The sequence below is a fragment of the Erythranthe guttata genome, chromosome 10 (genome assembly GCF_056151865.1).
Source record: "Erythranthe guttata isolate IM_541 chromosome 10, IM_541, whole genome shotgun sequence".
Taxonomy (NCBI): domain Eukaryota; kingdom Viridiplantae; phylum Streptophyta; class Magnoliopsida; order Lamiales; family Phrymaceae; genus Erythranthe; species Erythranthe guttata.
In genome coordinates this window covers 12,527,370-12,552,339 of record NC_142542.1, presented here as the reverse complement: position 1 = coordinate 12,552,339, position 24,970 = coordinate 12,527,370, and the positions used below count along the sequence as shown (strand labels likewise).

At 26.8% G+C, this 24,970-nt stretch overlaps 1 non-coding gene across 1 annotated transcript; it reads right to left on the bottom strand.

The window, feature by feature from the left end:
* Positions 1-1,870: 1,870 nt before the first annotated feature.
* TRNAL-UAG (transfer RNA leucine (anticodon UAG)) lies at positions 1,871-1,950 on the bottom strand. Its single transcript has one exon. It is a non-coding gene; the product is annotated as a tRNA-Leu (tRNA).
* Between the last annotated feature and the right edge of the window lie 23,020 nt (positions 1,951-24,970).

Here is a 24,970-nt window from a genome sequence, read left to right as displayed (position 1 = left end):
AATGTAGAAGCGTTTTGGAGGCTATTTACATTTAATCTTATATATAAAAGAAAGAAACGCTAGGGCAACCCTAAGAAACCCTAATGTCATATTTGTAATTTTTTTTCAATTTTTATCAAATTTTTATCTCCTTAATATTATTTTAAATATTATTTTCGAATTTTATCATATTTGTATCCTCTAAATATTATTTTTTTATTTTTATCAAATTTTTATCTCCTAAATATTATTATAAATCATATTTTTTTTTTAATTTTATCAAATGTATATCTCCTAACTATAATTTTAAATATATTTTCAGCTTCTTTCTGAGACACCAAACTTAATCAAACTATTAATTGGAAAGGATCTTATATGCGCTAAAGATTATTTATGTAGAAACATACCTAAACATCTTTATAATACGATTCATCAGTTTGGTCAATATACGCTTGAAGCAATCAAGGAAACCTATATGGTTCAATATAATACCGAGGAGTGGTATGAATGTGGAATTGGAGTTATTACGGAATGATTTTAATCATATTTTATCTCCTAAATATTATTCTAATTATTATTTTCATATTTTATCAACTTTTATCTCATTAACATTATTTGAAATATTATTTTCGATTTTTTATCAAATTTTTATCTCCTAACTATTATTTTAAATTTTATTTTCGATTTTTATCAGATTTTTATCTCCTGAATATTATTTTTTGATTTTTTTATCAATTTTTTATCTCCTAAATATTATTTTAAATATTATTATCGATTTTCATCAAATTCTCCTAGATATTATTTATAATAATCTGATTTTCGATTTTTACAGAAAAAGGGTAAATAAATCTGATTTTCATCCCTAGCGGATTTTGTGACATCGTTTTACAGAATGTCTGCAACATTTGAATTTTATTTCTTCCCTACCTAAGGCTTCTTCTTTTGGTAACCCGAGTTTAGATTTTGTTTCTTATCTTCTTCTTCATCCTATTGACTGTGTGGCAATTAGTTTACATCTTTTTCCATCATGGCTTATAGGTAGTTCATTTTATTAAATTATGTGTTTCATTAATTTATACCAAAGTTTTCAAATTTTATGTATAACAATTATTTCATTTTATATGTTATTGGACATGTTATTAAAAGGGATGATTTGAGAAAATTAACCAAAAAATGGGTGGAGCCACAAGCTATTGGAAGTCGACCTTCAAGACTTATTGTTTGTATGCGATATTTAATTTATTGTTTGTATTTATTTTTGTTTCTTAATTTTCCAATTGTTAATTCCAGTGGCAAAACAGCCTTAAAATGAGGCAGTGGAGAAGGGCTTAGTTACGATGCAAGATGTATAGATGGCCTTTTACGATGGTATGTTGTCGATAGTTTAGTTTTGATTATGTTAACTTAGTTATTAAATCTAATTACTTTTAAGCTCAACATGAAAGACATAATTGATGATTTTTTTCCTGGTTTAAATTTTCAATCTACTGGCATTAGCTGATTCAATTCATTTAGAAAATTATTCAACAGTAAAGTTATGTCCTTTTTTTTTTTGTGTGTAGTATACTTAATAATGTTCCAGTATAATAGAATGTTGATCATACGATACATCAAACGTTTGTTTATATTATTACAACATCAAAACAATGCAATTTGTTGTCCCGTGCATCGCACGGGTACAATTACTAGTTTGTTTAACCAAAAAATAAGCTATTTTTCGGGAGAAAAAGTTGAGAATGAAAGTTAATGGTTGATTATATTTTTTTTAGAAGATATAAAAATATGTAGTAGTTAAATCATATGTAATAATATTGGAAATAAAAAGCATGTTTGAAAAATCGATTTTAATTGGTTTTTTTTTATTTAATGAATAAAACTAATAATAATAAGTTGACAGCTGTGGGATTTGAACCCACGCCCTTTCGGACCAGAGCCTAAATCTGGCGCCTTAGACCACTCGGCCAAACTGTCATTAATATACAATTATCGTGTATTAACTTTATCTTTAATATATTTAGGAAAAAAATTCAAATTCCATTAATGCGTTTATCTTTTCAAGTGAGACCCCATGTGTAAATACTAAGTGAAAATAATTTTTTCAAAATCATTTATTGTAGTTAAATTACTTTGATTAGTACATTAATGCATTCGAACATGGATTCAATGTTAGTTTTGCAAAAATCTAGTGTGCAAACACAGAATGATTTAATAAATAAATTAATTTGCTTAACTTAGTCAATATATAGATCCAACCTTGTAAATCCATTGGAAATAGAATGAAGTTATCTTACTTCTTTTTTAGAGGATTATATTCGAAACCGTTGATCTCTTCTTATTCATCCCTGTACCAACTTTCATAAAGTAATATATTGAAAAGTAAGGATACTGAGTTCTTATTTAAGCACGTTTGTTTTTTGGTATGACAGAGGAAAGAAGCGGCTCAAATAATTGTTTTCAGTGTCACAAAAACGACCAAAAAAAAAAAAATCACCAGTGCAAGCCAGAAGAAGTGTTTTCATCGGGGCTAACGTAATACAAAAAAAATTGTATTGCGTTGAAATAGTTTTCCAATGCCACTAACATCAGGTGATTTGGAGTTCGGATAAGAGATATGATCGAAATAGTAGACACTACTAAAGCTATTGTGGGATTATTTCTTCTAATTTGATTTTATATTCTTAATTGCAACTTTCTCCTTTCTTTTTGATCCATTGCCCTTCATGGACATGACTTCTTCGACCCTACACCCGGTGATAAATACCGGGTGGGTCTTCTGCTACCACGTGTCATTTTTTGTATTTTATAATATATTCCCCTCTAGGGTTTACCTGTAGGGGTTTTAAAAAAAAAAAAGAACATGTAGCAGCATAAGACCCACCAAGTGTTTATCACCGGGTGTAAGGTCGAAGAAGCCCATGGACACCAACACTTTGACAATAACGTTATTTTTTTTTTTTTTTAAGAACTGAACAATTAATTTCAAGCTATAAAAGTGTGTAGTGAAATCTTATTTTTTAAATAATTAATTTGAAACACTAATTTTTATTAACAAATAAAACAATTAACATTGGGAGAATCAGTGAGAAAGATGATTAATTTTGTTATATTTTTTTATCGTAAAATTCATCCATATCTATAAATATTTTTGATAATGCATGTAATTTCATAATGTTAATGCAAGATTGTTGTAATATTTATTTTTGAAATTATAATAATATTTTGCATATTATTGTATTGTAATCTTCTTATTAAAAATATATTTGAAATAAATTCTATATTTTAGCATTTTAATTAAAATTTGTTCGTTCCTGCCGTGACGAAGCCACGACGTTGCAATGGAACAGGAATTGCGATGTTCGTTCCGGCGAACCATGAATTTGAGGTGATAATATGGATAAAATTCACTCGTGACAGACAGGAAGCTAATTGCAAGAATATGACGGTCGGGTTTTTATTGAGTGAGGCGAGTGGAATTATGAGAGGGCCAAGATTATAATGATTCCCGTGATGATTCAAAGCATTAGTTAGGTGATATCAACCTCGTTATCAAGATCGATCATCATGTGAAGAATCCATGCCAAGGCGAAAAAAAAGGAATCTTGATTCTCAACAAAATTTTGACATAGGAGTTGATATCCCAGTATTTACGCCTTCATCGACGGCTCAACACGAGAGAAAATATATTCGGCTACAAAGATGTTGATCATGATGATCGCAAAGTAAAGTTGGTACCCTCAAACGCAAGAAACACACATCAATATGGTGGGAGCATTTGAAGAAACAACGTGCCCGAGAAGGCACGGAAATAAATTTCACATAGGGGTAAAATGAGAAAAGAGTTAACAAGGAAATTTATGCCTGGTAATTATCGACAAGATTCATTTCTCAAGTATCATCAACTGAGACAAGGTGAAATATCGGTGGAAGAGTTTACATCAGAATTTGATAATCTTCATAAGGTGTGCGATCTTAATGAGCTCGAATAACAAACAATCGCTCATTATCTATGGAGATTGCGCTCAGAAATCAACGACGTGGTTCGTCGTAAATACAAACCTAATAGACATACAGCAATGTGGGGAAGCTAGCTAGCATTGAAGGTGGAAAAGAAAATCAAAGAAAGGCGTGGCAATAGTTCGAAGATATGGACACGTGAGGGAAATAAGCCTCAGTGGATAATCATTCCTCCAACGAAACAACAAGTACTTGTTGTTTGGTTGGAGGAACGATTATCCAACAATTATAAATAGTAAATAGGGTGAAACCCGGATCATCAAACATTAAAGTAGAGAAATCCTAAAAAATAAAATCTAATCACCGAAAAAGAAACAGGAAACAATAAATCAAATAATTTCCAATGATTGCATAAACAAGCAGAAAACAAACAAATAAAAACAGAAAATTAATGAGAGATGGTTTTTCATTTTAATCTGGAATTAAATACTAAAATGAAAATTTCAGCACAAACTTATACAAATTTTTCCACCAACCGAAACAAAAGGCCGCCGTTTCATCATCAAATTTGCCAAAAAAATAAAATAAAAAGTAATAAATATATAAACAAAGAAAAAAAAGGAGAAAGGAAATGGGCAGCCCAAATATAAGGAGGATTGACATTTATATATGACTTAATTCCACTTTGGTCCCTAAAAATATAGTATTTTGTCACTTTGCACCCCTAAAAAATTAATAGCATTTTGCACCCTTGAATTACACCATTTTGGCACTTTTCACCTTTAAATTGTAAAATTGGCAGATTGCACCCTTTAAACATAAATTGTTTGGCACTTTGCACCCCAAATCACTTTTGGCTTAGAAAAATTACCTGCAAAACTTGCTGAAAACCTGGAAGATGGCCAAATTTGTAATTTCTCTAATTATCTATCTTCTCACCCTAATTTTTAATCATCTTTCCACCATTTTTATCTTTCGTCCTTTTAATTAAAAAATAATAAATTCTTCTTAGTCATTTCTATTTGCCCTAATATGTAAGTTCTGAACTAAAACTCAAGAATGGCCGGAATATATAGACAAGAGTTCGATACCACACGTTCAGAAGATTATGTTTTATTCCATGGTAATGCTATTTTTTTTTATCATTTTTCGGATCCAGACTATTCAATGGAAGCACAAAATTCCTCCCATCATGAAACTAATAGGCTACCACCTCTCTGCCACCAAATAAACCTCCGAGTAGTCTTATTTCATTTGACTATTCAAAAAACAAAATTTAAGGTTCGGCCTAAAATTTCCAATTGCATTATTTTTCAAACTCAAATGCGAAAAAAAAAACAAAAAAATGATTTACTATTATTATTTAGTGTTTATACTGATTTACCACTGAAAGAAATGGCTAAAAAGATTTTAGATTTTTTTGATTAAAGGGACGGAATATAAAAATGGTGAAAGGATTATTAACAATTGGGAGAAGATGATAGATAATAAGTGAATTATGAATTTGCCCATCTTCCAGGTTTCCTAGCAAGTTGCAGGTAAGTTTTCTAAGCCAAAAGTGATTTGGGGTGCAAAGTGCCAAATAATTTATGTTTAAAGAGTGCAATCTGCCAATTTTACAATTTAAGGGTGCAAAGTACCAAAAGAGTGTATTTCAAGGGTGCAAAGTGCAAAAAACCCGTAATTGGATACAACACAGGGGTACCAATTGCAATAAACCCCAAGTAAATATGATTCTTTATTAAATTTTGTTCCCAATACATTAATAATATTATACGCTACAAAAATAAACGCTTCACTTCAAATTTTGAAATATTTGCAACAAATGAATCCAGAAAAACCTAGACCACAGTGACAGGGCTTTGACGGAGTATGCATCGGTATACCGGTCGCCCCTAGCTACTCCGCCCCTCCGCCTCCGCCTCCGCCCACCTCCGCCTCGAATGGCCACGCCGCCGCCCAGGGTCTCCCTACCGGCGGCACCGGAATCAACTCGACATCTACTACTGATATAAAATCATTGTTCTCAGCGAAGAATATCCGTTCATTTTTAATTGTGGTCATTTTTTTCTTTGGTGCATGCTATTTAGTCTCGAAAATGTACAAATATCCGAGTTTCAAAGTGGAATGGGCTTCGGTTTCCGTAGACCAATGGAATAATAATTCTTCTTCGGCGGTTTGGAATATAGGGCTCTCTGTCGACGAAGGATCGGGCTACGATAGCTTCGATTACCGTGGTATGGATGTTTTGTTCCGGTCAATGTCGGAGGATTGGACGAGTACCGTCGTTACATCCTCTAATCCAGACCCATCGAACATGACTTCTCTTGTTGCATCAGTGAACACGTCACTGCCACGTCACACTACGACGGTGGATTTTGAGGTTATGATTGGGATTAAATTCGCGCGTGACAGACTCGAAGCTAATTGCAAGAATATGACGGTCGGGTTTTTTTCGAGTGGGGCAAGGGTTATGAGCGGGTCAAGATTATGTGATGTTGAATATCACGATTATAATTAATATGATTTTTATTAAGTTCTTGGATATGTCCTTCATCTAATTAAACTTTTTTAATATTGATTAGTGGATATTCTTTTGTTGGATTCTTTTCATTTTTAGTGCAGTGTTACTGTTTCATATACAGGGTTGGGATCGGGTTGGTTCGGTTGGTCGATTAGGGGCCTAAAACCCAACCCATTCGACAAATTAAATTTGCTTAAATTGAAAACCATTGCCTACCCAACCTTTGTGGGTCGGTTGATGGTTGACAACTGAATATTTGGTGGCGAAATATGTTGATTGATGTGTATGCCTCTCCACCTATTTCAATTAAAAAAATCCAAAATTTATTTAGTATTATGTCCCGCAAGGGATGGCCTAACGATTGGAGCAAGTGAGTCTGTATCAGTTGATCCAGGTTCGAAATTCCTTGTCAATTGCCGCTAGGTCGAGCTTGTCACATATGGTTAGCCTAGTGTTGTTTATGTATCTCGTATGGTTTGCAAGCTATAATACGAGAGTGTAGGTGTATCCAGTGCACCTTTATAGTTGGCGGGTTCCTTCATTACCAAAATATATTCCAAATTTTGAAGTATAAATTTGTATATATAGGGTCATTACAACATCATCAATTATCATTTCAAAATGACTAATAACAACTCGACAAAATATACACAATTTAAAATTTGGTGGAATTTTGTGAAGTTTTTCTTTCTAACGGTGGCTTAGGCATAATGTAATTGATAATAGATTTATGTCAACTTGTTTTCTTTGTTGATTTTTAAAATATAAAATACTAACTCTTTTGATAATTCAAATAATCACTTATAAAAATTACACACTTAACTTAGAAATTATTTAAAAAAAAATAGAAATAAAAATAATATTTTAGGGATAATATGCAACTCCATAGGTTGGAAAATGTTATGAACTAAACTCAATTGACTTTATTGACTTTTGCACACACCCAAATTCCAGTTTTATATCGGCTCCTAGACCATGATTGTACGCATTGACACTTGTGGATTGGCATGATAAGAGCCGTATTTATATTTTTTTCGTATTTCATGTTGTTTGAGTTCGTTTTATTTCTCTAAGAATGTATGAGTTTGGATACCATTTGGTTGTTACGGATTTTGACTGCTAGTCATATGTAGTCACGTATTAACGCCTATTATGTTTGTACACAATTCTACTCAGATTCATATATAGTCGTGTAACGAGTTATTACATATTTCATACCATTTGCCCATTTTTGCTTATTTAGTCATGTGAATTAATCAATTGTTTACACTTACATTTTACCCATATTTTTTGATATTTTTATCTTGTACGTTTTCAACTTTGAGCAACAACAGTAACAGTGACTATAGTTATATTCGAATATGACTATCGTTGAATATGGCTATAATCATATTCGACTATGTAAACTATAATTGTGATAATTGCGACTGTCGTGTCGCCTCCGCTTCCGTCTCTCTCTCTCTCTCTCTCTCTCTCTCTCTCTCTCTCTCTCTCTCTCTCTCTCTCTCACAATAACATGTAAGTGAAGATAAACAGTTTCTTACTATCAAAAGTCGATGATGCTGAAGAAAATATGCAAACAACATGTCAATTGAAGAGATTCAACTATGTAGTCATATGTAGTCACATGCAGTCATATGTAGTTATAAGTAGTCCTATGTAGTAATGTATCTTCATATGTAGGTGTTTTTCTAATGTTTAGTGATCCCAATGGTTTTTTAGTTGATTAACTTACACATTTTTCTTTTACCTACATTGTGGTCTAAAAGTTGACTTGTAATAAGAATATTCAAATTATGATTTTTTTTTTTGTGAATGTTAGATGGATTTTTTTGTAAATAATTGGCGATATTCATTTTTTTAATATGATTTGACAAATATGATTGTACTACACTATTTAATCGAAAATACAAAATTCAAGTGAAAAGTATAAAAAAATGGCAATATGAAGTAAGAATATGACTATAGTCACATATAGTCATATTAGACCTAGTAAGCTTATCAGAAAGAAAATAAAATGATTTTTTTTATATCGTAATAAAAAAAATTATTTAAAGTAAATCAATTAAATGAAAAACTAAATACAGTCTAGATAATTATATATTTCATTTACGTAAGGGAGGAGTATTTTCAGTACAAAAAGAGCTAGGGGATATCTCAAAACATGAATTTTGGGAGTAGACCTAATCCTATAAATTTTCTCTATTAGGGGTGTATCTCAAATGGCCCCAATATTTTAATAAAATTTTGTTAATACAGTTATTTAGTAAAAGGATAATTTTTGGTCAACCAACTTTTGATGATATTAGAAACCATACATTGATCCATTATAAATGGGTTGGGTGAACTTTTCAACCCAATTTAATGAATTGGTTAAATAAATATTATTCACCTAAATATATAGTTGGCAATGAAACAATTGTTGGACAAAACCTAACCCAATCTCAGCGCTAGTTTCATACATACATCGGATTAGATTTCATTATATGGATAGAAAGCAATTGAAGTAACCGAATTTGAGACCGATAGTGAAAAGCAAATCAGTTATAGAAACTTGACCCGGTTAGTGTTTGCAAAAGTTTTTTTGAAATTTATTATGAGTTTTTGTAGTCCATAATTAATTTATATATTTGCAATCACATACACATGAACAAGCAATTAGATCAATTCCAATGCTAAATACCAAAATTGAATTATCAAAAATGTATTTGATATTTCAGACCATATTTTAATATTGATTAAAATGTATCTACTCCAACCATGATTATCAAATTAATTATCAATTAGTAATTCACGCGTGCGATGCATGGGATCAATTTTTTTTGGATATGACAAAACGAACGAAAACTTTGAACAATTGACATACATGTAAATAATACCAAAAAAAAAATGTTTTATTGAATCAAAATATAAATTTGTATGTGATTTACCTTCATATTCGCTGAAAATCTTTTGTGCACACAATATTGCTCGTAATTTTAGTTATATCGTCTGATTCTAAGTTGATAAATACCTTTCCCTCGAATCAACTTTTAACTCTGGACATTGCGGCGTACAATTGCCTGCCACCCTAATATTAACACTAATATTACACTAGCTACTACTAACTACTACTACTACTACTACTACTACTAAAACCAACATTGATAATACTAATACTAAAACCAACATTGATAATACTAATACTAATACTAATTTTTTGAAATTTATTCTGAGTTTTTCTAGTCAATAATTAATTTTATTACATTTGCAATCACATACACATGAACAAGCCATTAGAGCAATTCCAATGTTAAATACCAAAATTGAATTATCAAAAATGTATTTGATATTTCAGATCATATTTTAATATTGATTAAAATGTATCTACTCCAACCATGATTATCAAATTAATTATCAATTAGTAATTCACCCGTGCGATGCACGTGATCAAATTATTTTTGGATACGACAAAACGAACGAAAACTTTGAACAATTGACATACATGTAAATAATACCAAAAAAAAATTATTTTACTGAATCAAAATATACATTTGTTTGTGACTTACCTTCATATTCGATGAAAATCTTTTGTGCACACAACATTGCTCGTAATTTTAGTTATATCTCCCGATTCTAAGATGATAAATATCTTTATCTCAAATCTACTCTTAACTCTGGACATTGCGGCGTACAATTGTCTATGCCACCCTAATATTAACACTACTATTAGACAAACAACTACTACTATTAATACTAAAACCAACATTGATAATACTAATACCAATACTAATATTAATACCAAAACCAACACTAATAATATTAATATCAATACTAGTCCTAATATTCATACGAAGATTAATACTAATAGTCTACTACTAATATTAATATCAACACTAATATTAATAATAATACGCCAATTCTAATACAAATATTTAATGCTAAAACTAATACGCAAATATTAATACTAATACTAATATTAATACTAATACTAATACTAATATTAATGCTAATGTTAATGTTAATACTAATACGCCAAAACTAATATGAATTCAGATATTAATAATAATACTAATAATGATAATAATAATGATAATGATACTAATATTGATATTGATACTAATACTGATACTGATACTACAACTGATATTAATACTGATACTAATACTAATACACATACACATATTGATACTGATATTGATGTTGATACCGATACCGATACTAATACTCATACTAATACTAATATCAATACTAATACCAATATTAATATTCATACCAATAGTCGTACCATCATACTCATACATATATTGATACATATATTGATAGTGATACTGATACTGATACTGATATTGATATTGATATTGATACTGATACTCATATTGATACTTATCTTGTTATTGATAATTATACTAATACTGATAGTGATACTGATACTAATACTGATATTGATACTAATACAGATACTGATACTAATACTAATGCTAATACTAATATAATACTAATATTAATACTTATACGAATACTAACACTAATACTAATACTAATACTAATACTAATACTAATACTAATACTAATACTAATACTAATACTAATACTAATACTAATACTAATACTAATACTAATACTAATACTAATACTAATACTAATACTAATACAAATATTAATAATAATACTAATATTAATACTAATAACAATACTTATACTAATAATAAAACTAATACTAATACTAAAACTAAAACTAAAACTAATACTAATACTAATACTAATACTAATACTAATACTAATACTGATACTGATACTAATATTGATATTGATAATAACACTAATACTAATACTAATACTAATACTAATACTAATACTAATACTAATACTAATACTAATACTAATACTAATACTAATACTAATACAAATACTAATACTAATACTAATACTAATACTAATAATAATACTAATACTAATACTAACACTAACACTAATACTAATACTAATATTGAGACTGATACTGATACTGATAGTGATACTGATAATGATACTGATATTGATACTGATACTGATACTGATACTGATAGTGATACTGATAGTGATACTGATACTGATACTGATACTGATACTGATACTGATACTAATACTAATACTAATACTAATACTAATACTAATACTAATACTAATACTACTACTAATATTAATACTAATACTAATACCAGTGTTCTAAAAATCGGCCGAGGCGGCCGATTAATCGATCGCCTCGGCCGAGTCGGTCCAAAACCTTTACGATTTTAGTGTAAAGGTTTGAAAAATCGATTTTTTGCCTGTGAGGCGGTTTGAGGCGGTCTGAGGCGGTCCGAGGCGGTCAAACCTTTAAGGCTGGTCAAACTTCGGTGGCAAAAATCGGTCAAAAATCGGTTTTTAGTTTTTTTTTTTTTTTTTTTTTTTTTTTTTTTTTTTTTTTTTATAAATCAAAATAAAAGTTGGGATTTTAATAAAAAAAAAGGAGTTTATGCTTTATTTTGTTTATGTTTATTATTATTGTTAAAGAACTAATGATGTATGCCAAGAGTGTATGTAAATTCAAAAAAAATTGCCTTTTTATTTATATTTTATAAGGATATTTATGTATTATGATCTTATTATTATTAAACTTTTATTATGTTATTAGAATATATACATGATGGAGATATAACTATTTTTAAATATTTTTTATCTATGTTTTGAGTATTTATAAATAATATCTACAAATATATTATATTAAATTTTAAAAACCGATTTATTTCCGATTTATCACCGATTAATCACCGCCGCACCGATTAATCGTGAGTCGGTGCCTGACCGACTCGGACCCGATTACCGCTTTTTACAACCTTGACTAATACTAATACTAATAAATGGACAAAATTATTTGCAATCTTGGCACGTAAATATGTAATAAATGAAAATTTAGCATTATATAATAAATACATATTCGGATTTTAAATTTTCAAAATATTACGCTAACAACTACTATTACTACTACTACTACTACTACTACTACTACTACTAAAACCAACATTGATAATACTAATACAAATATTAATACTAATACTAAAACCAACACTAATAAAACCAAAAAATATATTTTATTGAATCAAATTATACATTTGTTTGTGATTTACCTTCATATTCGCTGAAAATCTTTTGTGCACAAAACATTGCTCGTAAATTTAGTTATATCGCCGATTCTAAGTTGATAAACATCTTTATCTCAAATCTAGTCTTAACTCTGGACATTGCGGCGTACAATTGCCTATGCCACCCTAATATTAACACTAATATTAGACTAACAACTACTACTACTAATACTAAAACCAACATGGATAATACTAATATCAATACTAATATTAATACTAAAACCAACACTAATAATACTAATATTAATACTAATCCTAATATTAATACGAAAATTAATACTAATAGTCTAATATAATATTAATATCAACACTAATATTAATAATAATACGTCAATTCTAATACGAATATTTAATGCTAAAACTAGTACGTAAATACTAATACTAATACTGATACTAATATTAATACTAATACAAATACTAATACTAATACTTATACTAATACTAATACTGATAATGATACTGATACTGATATTAATACTGATACTGATACTAATACTAATAAATGGACAAAATTCTTTGCAATCTTGGCACGTAAATATGTAATACATGAAAATTTAGTATTATTTAATAAATACATATCCAGATTTTAAATTTTCAAAATTTTGAATATAATAAAAAAAATATAAATTTCATAACATATTAAATTAAAATAAATTTTAATTCGATTTAAACATCTAAGTCTAAGATATACTATATTTGCAAGAAATTAAAATAAATGCACATTAAAATGATATCAAAATATATGAAACTAGTATCTCACCCGTGCGATGCACGGATCAAATTTTAGATCAAAATAAATTATTCTAAAAAATCACCGAACTAAAAATAGGTCGAGGATTTAAGTCGAATACGACCGAACAAAAAATAAAAATTTCATATTTTATATCATCACCAAAAAGTCTACATAAATATAAAATGACAATCTTGTACAAACCATCCACGCCGAAATGCCACAATCAACTCCAAGTGGGGAATCGAATGAATGGACCATTCTTGTACATTAATCTGAATGTTGGTACAATATAACACGAAGCTACGGTCACGAACAAGGAAAATACATTTTAATAAAATAATATAGTAAAAACTTTAATTAATTGATATATAATATGATATAGTCCAAAACAAAAAAATATCCATTCCATCTGATTTAAATACAAAACTTAAACAAAAATAATAATAAAATAAAATATAAAATAAATACTTGTGATATAAAATATACAATACCTCATCTGACCCAAATCGTAAAACTATCTCGCCCAATGCACTCGAATCCTTAACATGAAATTTAGTTCTCAAAGTGATATTTTATACATGCATTGAAATCCTTTACAACTCATCTAATACCTTGTGAGTAACCTACACATTTTGCATTGTTCATATTCTCTCAGTCGTACACATTACTGAATAATAAATCACCTAAAAATGTAAAATAAATACAATTTATATAAAATTACCAAGATTAAAAAAATTCATTGGAGCGGCACTAATGTACATTAGAGATGATTTTTTTTGTTATAAAATCACAAAATTTTGTGCTATATCTTCATAATCACTTATAAACCCTCCTTGTAGACAAAATTGTTAATAACATTATTCGCCTGATTCCAACTTGATAAATTTCTGTATGCTACCCATACTCTATTCTCTGCATTACGATATATAATTGTCCATGCAACTTGTAACACTAATGTTGATACTAATACTAATACTAATACTAATACTAATACTAATATTAATACTAATATTATTACTAATACTAATTCTAATACTAATACTAATACTAATACTAATACTAATACTAATACTAATTATACTAATATTATCACTAATATCAATACTAATACTAATACTAATACTAATACTAATACTAATATTAATACTAATACTAATACTAATACTAATACTAATATTAATACTAATACTAATACTAATACTTATACTAATACAAATGCTAATGTTAATACTAATGCTAATACTAATACTAATAGTAATACTAATACTAATACTAATACTAATACTAATACTAATACTAATGCTAATAGTATATTAATAACTATAATAGTGATACTGATATTGATACATATTATATTCACTAATATTAATACTAATACTAATACTAATATTAATGTGAATATTGATACTAACACTAATCGTAATACTAATACATATACTAATACTTATACTAATACTAATACTAATACTAATACTAATACTAATACTAATACTAATACTAATACTAATACTAATACTAATACTAATACTAATACTAATACTAATACTAATACTAATACTAATACTAATGTTAATGCTAATGCTAATGATAATGATAAAAATAATGCTAATGCTGATACCGATCCCGTTACCGATACCGGTACCGATACTAATACTGATACTGATACTAATCCTTATATTCGTACTCAAAATAATACTTATAATCATACTCATTCTTTATTATTAAACAAACCAAAATACTTACGGACTACCCTAAAGTGTGCATGTAGTACATGTAAATGGTAGAAAATATAAGATTTCAAAATTCAAAAATTTCAATTGGGCGGCAATAGCAAATCGATTATCCTAAAAGCATTAACTCTGAATGGGAGGAGTATAAATTTTATCTAAAAAATATATATTGTTATATAATTGGACATAAATGATTCAAATGTATGTCTCAATTAAAATTTTATTAACGTAAATATTTAAATTAAAAAATAATACAAAAAAAAGACATTAAAAATTACGTTTCTCGGAACATTAAATTAAATAAGATAATATTTTTTGAATTTATAAAATATAAAATTCATAAAAGAATATGTATATACAAAAGTTAAGTAGGAAACAATTTAATTATACAAAAATAAAAGCTGACAAATAATCAATTGACTAAAATGCATAAGCAATTTAGTTCAACTAAGCGATTTCAAAGTTTGACATAAGCATCTTGACACATGTCATTCGCTAAGGCAATAATTTTTTTAAAATATTATATATAGATTAGTATAATATAAATCATGCCTATTGTCTTTTTTGGTTATATGCAAATTAAATTTCTCGGACGTAGCATTGTATTGCAATTCATTATTTATCATGCCTACAATAATTTTATAATAAAAGATCATTTATAAAAAAAGTTATGATATTTAAAATCTCAATTAATCTAATTTCCTTTCTTATAATATGAATATAACACGCTATTTTATATTTAAAATTTCTTTCACTTTTATGAGGAGTGTAATACTAAAGGTATTGATTGTTGTTTGATGATGTCACATGCTTATTTGAAAAATTAGCTTATTAAATAAACTCACGCGGTTTTTATTTATACCAAAACACATTATGCTATTCGGATCATGAAGGCAAGATTAAAACACTTCTAATTACAATCAATGATTTTTTCTTTTTGCGTATTTATATAATTTATCAAGTCAACTAATTAAAACTTGATATTCATAAGTTCAAATAAATATATAAGATTGGGATGACATATTAAAATAATCTATCCATTTAAGGTAATTAAAGAATATAATTTGAGGAAATAAAAAAATTAAAAACTCGTATAGTTTTGAAAATAAGATTTGAATATATCAAATTCATATCAATATTTTTGACAAAGTTAAAATAAATTAATATGTAAATTGATCGGAATATATTGATAACAAACATGACAAAAATAAAGGAAACAGAAAGTAGATAATGACGAGTGAATGTCAAACGAATATAAGGAAATAGTAATTCTCATCAAAACATTATTAAGTGAATAAAGATACTAACAAAATTTATAATATAATATAGCATTTAATGTGATAGATTCTTTAAAATTGAATCATGTAGACAAAAAAATTGTCGTATATACGAAAGACTTGTCTTAATCGATTGTGATAATATATAATCTTAAAACTATTTACCATGAATAATCAAAGTGCGGCAAACACTTATATAAAATTTTGTAACTTACTAAAAAAAATAGGAAGATAAGCCTAATAGTAGCTTTGCCAAATTAAAGAATGGGCCAATGGCGTTCATACTTCATACAAATATAATGTTGCAGTCAAACTTCCTTGAATCCCATTTTGCATTTCTAATTTCTTTATAGTCTCATTTATTCCGCGAATTTTTATATGTACCTGTATGCTTTGTATTTTCCACTCAAACAAAGTAACTGGATAATTCCACTATATATTTTTGCCTATTTTTCAACAATTGCACAAGTGCACATGATTTGGCCTCAACTAAGTGGCTAAATTTTGTCACTTCTATATAACAAAAAAAAAAAATCATATATCAAATTGTGTTAATGATACAAATAAATAAATAGAAAATTAAAAAAAAAATTATAGAAAACTATATAATAAAATATTCGTATTATAAAAGTTATTGAATAATAAAATAAATAATTGTAAATAAAAAATGTAAGCAACCCCGTTTCGATGAATTATGTATGATCGAAGTTGGATTCGTGAAAATACTCTGCAAGAAAAACATAAAACATATAACATGTTATTATTTAACTAAATAGAAATATCAAATGGAGTTAAAAACATATATAAAAAATTACGAAAACATCAACATATAAATACCAACAAAAAATAAGAGAAGAAAAATGCACAAAAGATATAAACAAAAAAAAAATCAAATTCAATGTAATCTACATCATACTATGTGGGTAGTGTGAATAAAATGAATGGGGATTATATAATTTTGATTAGGATATATCGTTTAGGAAATTTTATGAATTCAAATTTCAAATTAATTGGTCATGGGCGGCAATAAAAGTGAAACGAAAAAATAATAAAAAAATATGATCAAAAGTCCTCACATTTCGGATTTTAGTAATGGAATAGTAACAAAATCGTTAAATACAATACATAACTGAATATACATATACCATATTGGTTCCAAAACTCAACTCAAATCAAAACCGGATACCATAACTGAATATACACATACCCCATATGCCATTGATTGAATTTTTTGTTTACGAAAATTGGATAACTAAAAGAAATCATCATAAATAAGTAATCATTCAAAGTCTAAATTAATTGGGAGAGTATTTTGGCAACATATTAAAAGGAAAACTTAAATATTCAAATTTTATAAAATTTGAAATCCGGTTACATTAAAATATAAAAATGCATAAGATAGTAGTAGAACTAATTTTATCAGAAATTAAATAAAAGAAAATTAATAGTATGTATATTTAAATAATTATTGCATTACAATAATTATTAGATGATATTAATTTTAATATGAAATTTCAAATTTCTAATTTACTTTCGGATTTTGATGATTTTAATTTATTACACGGATTATTTTCATTCTAAAATATTGGAAGACTTGAAAAAATATTAATAGAACTAATTAGATCAGAAATTAAAAAAAAAATTAGAATAAAAGAAATTAGTTTTATTAATTAAATAATTCATGAAACATTAAATAGAAGAAACGTGTATAATATATATTATAAAATATGGAAATGACTCAGACATATTAATAGGTATCATGCAAAATATGAAAATCATGCATAGTTTATATTATGCAATTCGTATATATTATCAAAAAATCTCGCAATAAACTCAACTTGTTATGATATTATCATATATTGAAATGATAAAAACTTTTGACATTATGGTATATAATATACATATTATAGAGAAATGATTTATATAATAAATGCATATCCAAATTTTAGAAAAATTTCAAAATATATGAAATATACATACATTTGTTTTTGTATTTTAATAATAAAAATATAAATTTCATAATATATAAAAATTAAAATTTTCAATTTGGTTTAAACATTTAAGTCTATAAATATACTATATTTGCAAGAATTAAAATAAATGAAAATTAATATGATATCAAAATACATGGAATGATGTTAATGTAAATTTTTAATTATAAAAATACTACATTTTCAAGGAACATACAATGCAAGATCCAGAGCATGGAACGACTTTGATTAATTCCCTACATGAGACGCACATACATGGATCGAAATTATGATCAAAATAAGCGTTGCAAAGAACACATTGTTTGAAATGAGCTCAAACAATTTTTTTGATCTTCATAAAGTACGAACGACTTTATTTAATAAACTGCATGAAAACAATTAAAAAAGTATATTAAAATTAAAACCCAAAAGAAAGAAATAAAAATAGTACTAATATGTATATATAAAAGTAATTATTAAAAAAAATGTAATATGAAACTGTATAATACGAACATTGTGCACTTTGTAATCGAATGGTGGTAGATAGAAATGAAATGAACATTGAGGGGTTTATATAGTATTGAAAATGAACTTAATTTTATGGAAAATTTAAAAATTCAAAAGATTTATATATTAGTGAATCAAATCAAATCAAACAAATAAAGGAAACAACCCAAAAAAATAAAATAATAACTTGTAGAAAAAAATCTTGCAATATAAAAACATTAAATATGAAGATACGATTTTTATTTTTTACCATTCAATTTTGAATTAAAGTGTAAATTAAATCAATCAAAGATGATATGAAGGAATCTTGGAATAATAAAGATTCCTTTGTATTGGTGATTTGATATTTTATTTCAAATAGTAATTAACAAATATAATGCATAATCCGGTTTATAGTCCGAAACATATTATATAATAAATAGTGTTTTCGAAATATACTTTAAAACTACTGTATTTAGAAAACAATTTCTTGTCCTAACAATTGCGGGCTGAAGATCACAAAAAATTTAGAAAACAGCAAATATGCTTTAAATTGTTAAAATATACTGCATTTAAAATATTAAATTTTCAAATTTCAAAATATTTCATATTTATTAAATAGAATAATTATTTTTAATTTGAAATATGGTATAATAAAAATTACATACAAAAAATAATGTATATTTATTAAATAGTTCAATTAAAAATAAAACATTTTATTATTATTATTTTTAATGGAATGGATATTCGAATATTCTAAAATATTGAAAATTAAAAAAAAAAAAAAAAAAAAAAACCAACAGCAACATATTCCTTTATTTTACTATTTTAGTATTTAAAACAAAAAAAAAATTTTTATGAAAATTATTTGAATATTCGTAAAAAGATTGAGTTTCATGAATTTTTTTCAATAAATATATTTTGAAATACTGAAAATATAAATAAGATTTTTTTTTATTTCGAATTTATAAAATATTAAGTTTGGAAATAATATATATACATGTGGTAATTATTTAATGATTGTGTAAATGTAAAATAGGAAAAAATTTAAAAACATCCATAAATAAAAATGCCACCTAATCAATTGAAGAATCCATCTCATCAATTGAACTCCAACTAAGCTATTTTGACAAATGACATCATCATTTGCCACATGTCAATCATTGAGGGCATAGATCCTCTTTTTATATTATATATAGATGATGGACTTTTAATTGATTGATAAAGTGAAATGCTATTCGCGGTTACGTTTTTGCTATTCGCGGTTCATAAAAAAAACCCACTCTCTCTCTAAACCTACAAAAACCACAAAACCGCAAATAGCAAAAAAAAAAAAATCGAAATTTCGAATTCAAGCTTCAAGAACTATTGGGCTTCGATTTTTTGAGGTAATTTCGACTAATTTATGGTTTATATGCATTGCCCATGTCGCTTACGCAACCAATTTCATGTTTAAAGCCCCTACAACTTGAATTGTAGGGGCTTTTTTTTTTCCGGTAATTTTAGGATGAACTCCCAAGATGGGCGCCCATGGGGTGTTCAAACGCCCGATTCGGTTTTGTAAGTACTGTCAAGTAGTAAAACGTACGGAAACTTACTTAACAATTCGACAGATAGAGGGTGAGCCCACATCAAATCAATAACTTCATGTGTGGTTTCATCTGTACGGAACCACTTGTAATAGTTATGCTCCTCAAGCAACCCAATCAAATGTTGCATCACTGTACAGTCACCCCTAGCTAATCTTCTCAATTTCGCCTTTTCATTATACATTTGTTTCGAATAAGCATCGAGACCCAAGCCATTTTGTCTCAAGTTAGCCAAAATCTTCTTGGGGGCACATGACTTTGTGAAAGATCCTTGATAATCTTCACCTCCGCTTCATTCAATGCACTAATCCCATGCCCAGACATGTATATCGAAAAATGACTATGCTTCCGATATACTATTTTGAGCCCCCATCTATCGTCCAACCGCCGCTCTCCGACAATTTGAAAACCACAGTTTATTTTTTTGCTACCAAACCTTTCGAGGCCGCCTCTACGTTACTTTCTTGGGGCCCTCCGAACAAGTCACAAGTCAGACACACTTTCTTTGTTTTGGGGGCACTTTTTTTGATTACTCTCACGAAAAGAGCTCTTGCAGCGGACCTCGCCCAAGCCACTAACTCGTCCCCCGAGTCAAACAATTGAGTTGTTGTAAAATAATCGGTATGATCAACTTTAATTGTAGACGTATAGTCCTGAAAAAAACATTAGAAATTTATTAAAAAAAAAAGCAGATTTGAACCGGACGCCCAACTCGGGCGCCCAATTAAGCAGTGCACGCCCAAGTTGGGCGTGCAGTTGGCTTCCGGGCGCCCGCATTGGGCGTGGAGCTGCCAACTGCACGCCCAACTTCGGCGTGCACTGCTTAATTGGGCGCCCAAGTTGCGCGTTTGCACAATTTTCCCAGTTTTTTCGATCGAGAAGACGGAATTTTTACCTCGGTAGATCCGCTATCACGATCTTCATCCGATGAGCTCATTTGTGTTCGTATATCACACCAACAAGAATGATTTTTAAGCAAATTCCCTTCAAAATCTTCTTTTTCCAGAGAGAGAGAATATTTTAATAATAAACTGCAAATAGCAAATTTACAACCGCAAAAAGCAAGTCCCTTGATAAATTACACTTGATATAATCCATATCAATCAATGATATGATCTATATTTAAAACCATATCATCTATATTTAATTATTTCCATGTATGTTGATAAATTAATTAATTCATAAGTTCATTTGAATTATTAATAATTTGTAAAAATATTATCCGAATATTAAAAAAGGTTAAAAATATATTGTTGTTTTAATTGTAATGTACTAATTTAAGACGATAAATATTCAAATATAACTAAATTAAAAAAATATAAATATTCAAATTTTATACAGATATCCCAAAATACACAAAAATTTCATAAATTATTCAAATGTATATATTTATATTACAAAATTATTAACATAACTGTTTAATTACAAATTTAAATAAAAATAATACGAAAAAAGAATCGAAATATTACATTTTTCGGAAAATTATAATTATAAATAAGGTAAATATGTGGTAAATATTTAAATGAGTGTACAAATGTTAAATATGTAAGACCTTAAAAACATACCAAAATAAAAATGTCAACTAATCAATTGAGGAATACACATGATCAATTGAACTCCAACTAAGCAATTTGGAGATATGACATAGACATTTGCCACATGTCTTTCATAGAGGGCATAGATCATCTTTTTATATTATATATAGATGGTAAATACAACTTTATTTACAAAATAATGAAAATAAACAAATAAATATGATCTAAATTTATTGAAATAAAATCATAGAAACTAATATGAACGTACAAATTAATAATAATGTATGTACATATGATTAAAATAGATAAAAATAAGCATTATTAATGGACACAAAAATTAATATTGTTACAAAAATATGTAAACGCTAAATAAAATTTATTACAATATGCTCAATCAAGTTCATTAATCTCAATTTCTTTATCATCGAAACCAAGCTTACAATCATCTCACGTATAATCAAAAGGTGGAAATGCATAACAATTTTTTTTCTAAATCAATCCTTACAATATAGCGGATCATATTTATGTGTGTTATACAACGTCGCGGGGCTTTTCTCTTGCTAATGTCGTCACGTATAACACAAATGATGCTATCCATGGATCTGAAAAAAAAACAAAAAAAAAAAAAAAAAACAAAACAAACATAAGTTAGATTGTTATATGTACACATACATAATAAATGAATAACATCATAAATATTCAATGACAAATAAAATGCTTCAAACGAACGCATCGATAAATATTAATTGCATCATGAATTTACAAAACAAAAGGGGAAAAAAAGATTTTTAGGATGAAGACCTTAGTTTAGCATGATTATAGCAAAATATGTAGATGAAAAGTGAGATGAATAAGTTGGAGTTGAGATCGGGGGTATTTATACTTAATTTTCACACAATAAATAAGTAAATAAAACAATTTTAAGGAAATTATATATTTTTTATATTAGTTAATGTATATATAAATGCATATATACTAAAACATATATGCATATATATATATATATATATATATATATATATATTTCACCATAGTTTGACATAATTAAAATAAATGTAAATTGATTTCATAAAATAAAAAATAGATATGATTGACAACAAATCCGGTGATTGATTTTATTTGATGCAAATTCACATAACTTATTAATAATTAATAATTAAAAGTCAAACTTTACATAAATTATAATTAATTATGGTGATATTATTTCCATAAGTTATCAATAAATAATGGATATGATATTGATGGTATATAACTATATATACATATATAGATATGTATGTACAAATGATTTCGATACTAAATGCATATCCGAATTTTAATAAAAAATCAAAATATATGAAATATACACACTATTTTTATCATTTTTCGTATTATAATTATAGTAATAAAAATATAAATTTCATAATATCTTAAGCAATATATTAATTAAATTAATTTTTTTAAACATCCAAATCCATAAATATACTATGTTTGCAAAAGGAAATAAAATAAATCCAAATTAGTATGACACCAAAATATCTGGAATGCCTACTTTTAATTAATTGATTAATATGATTGATATAATCTATATCAATCAATGATATAGTTTATATTTAATTATTAATACAATTATCGTCATAATATAGTAATATATTCATAAAAAAATCGATTAATAAGTAATGTCTTAATATGATTGTATTAATACAATGCCTATTATTAAATTTCAGATTAAAATAATTATTTTTAATTTGAAATCTGAAATTAAAAAAAGAAATCAAAATATAATAATGTATTAATACAATCATCGTCTTAATATGGTAATGTATTAATGAAAAAATAAATTTTATAAATTCAAACAGTATAACTGTTGAACGTATAATAGAAATACGCAATTTCAAATTATTATGAACAAAAAATATTGTATATTTATTAAATAGTACAATGTAAAAATAAAATATTTTTTTAATAATTTTTTTATTGAATGCATATTCGAATATTTCAAAATATTGAGAATTAAAAAAAAAATACAACCGCATTCCTTTATTTTAATATTTTAATATTAAAAAAATGTTTTTTTCTGAAAATTATTTGAATATTCGTAAACAAATTGAGTATCCTAAATTTTTTTAGTAAATTTATTTTGAAATATTTCCAATATAAATAAGATATATTTTTTTTCGAATTTATATAATATTAAATTTGGAAACAATATATATACATGTTGTAAATGTTTAAATAACTGTGCAAATGCTAAATAGGAAATAACTTAAATACATACCAAATTAAAAATGACTACTCACAAATTGAGGAATCCACCTCATCAATTGAATTTCAACTAACCAATTTTAATAAATGACATAGACATATGCCACATGTCATTCATATAGGGCATATATCCTCTTTTTATATTATACTAGCATTCCCCCCCGTGCGATGCACGGAATATTATTTAAATAGTGAAAAAAATAATAATCAATTTAATACATAATAAGAAAATATAGTCCACTAATATAGTAGAATTTAATAATGTAGTATTATTCATATTTAATATAACATTAGTTTTTTTTAAATCTTACATATTAAGATTTATAATGCAAATAAATAGACTAAGATTTAAACAAATCGAATTTCTAGCTTTATCTCTTAAGATTTGAGATATATTGATGAAAAATTGGAGATTAATAATTGTTGAAAATTATAGTTAAAAAATTAGTAGAGAAAAAATATTAAAAATAAATAACTATATAAGTACCAATAAGGTAAGATCCTTCACGGGTTAGTTTTAATTTTTATAATTGTTAAAAATTATAGTTAGAAATTAGTAGAGAAAAAATATTAAAAATAAATAATTACAGAAATTCCATTAGGGTTTTTTAGGATTGCCCAGCGTTTCTTTCTTATATATATAAGATATAGATTGAATTTTCGATTTCCATCGATATGTATATAGAATCTTTACAACATTAAGTATGTGTGAAAATTAAAACAAAATTTTCTTATTCTCTCTTTTATGATATGAAAATTTCTAATCTGCAAAAATATTTTCCATTTGATTCCTAAAACTCAATATC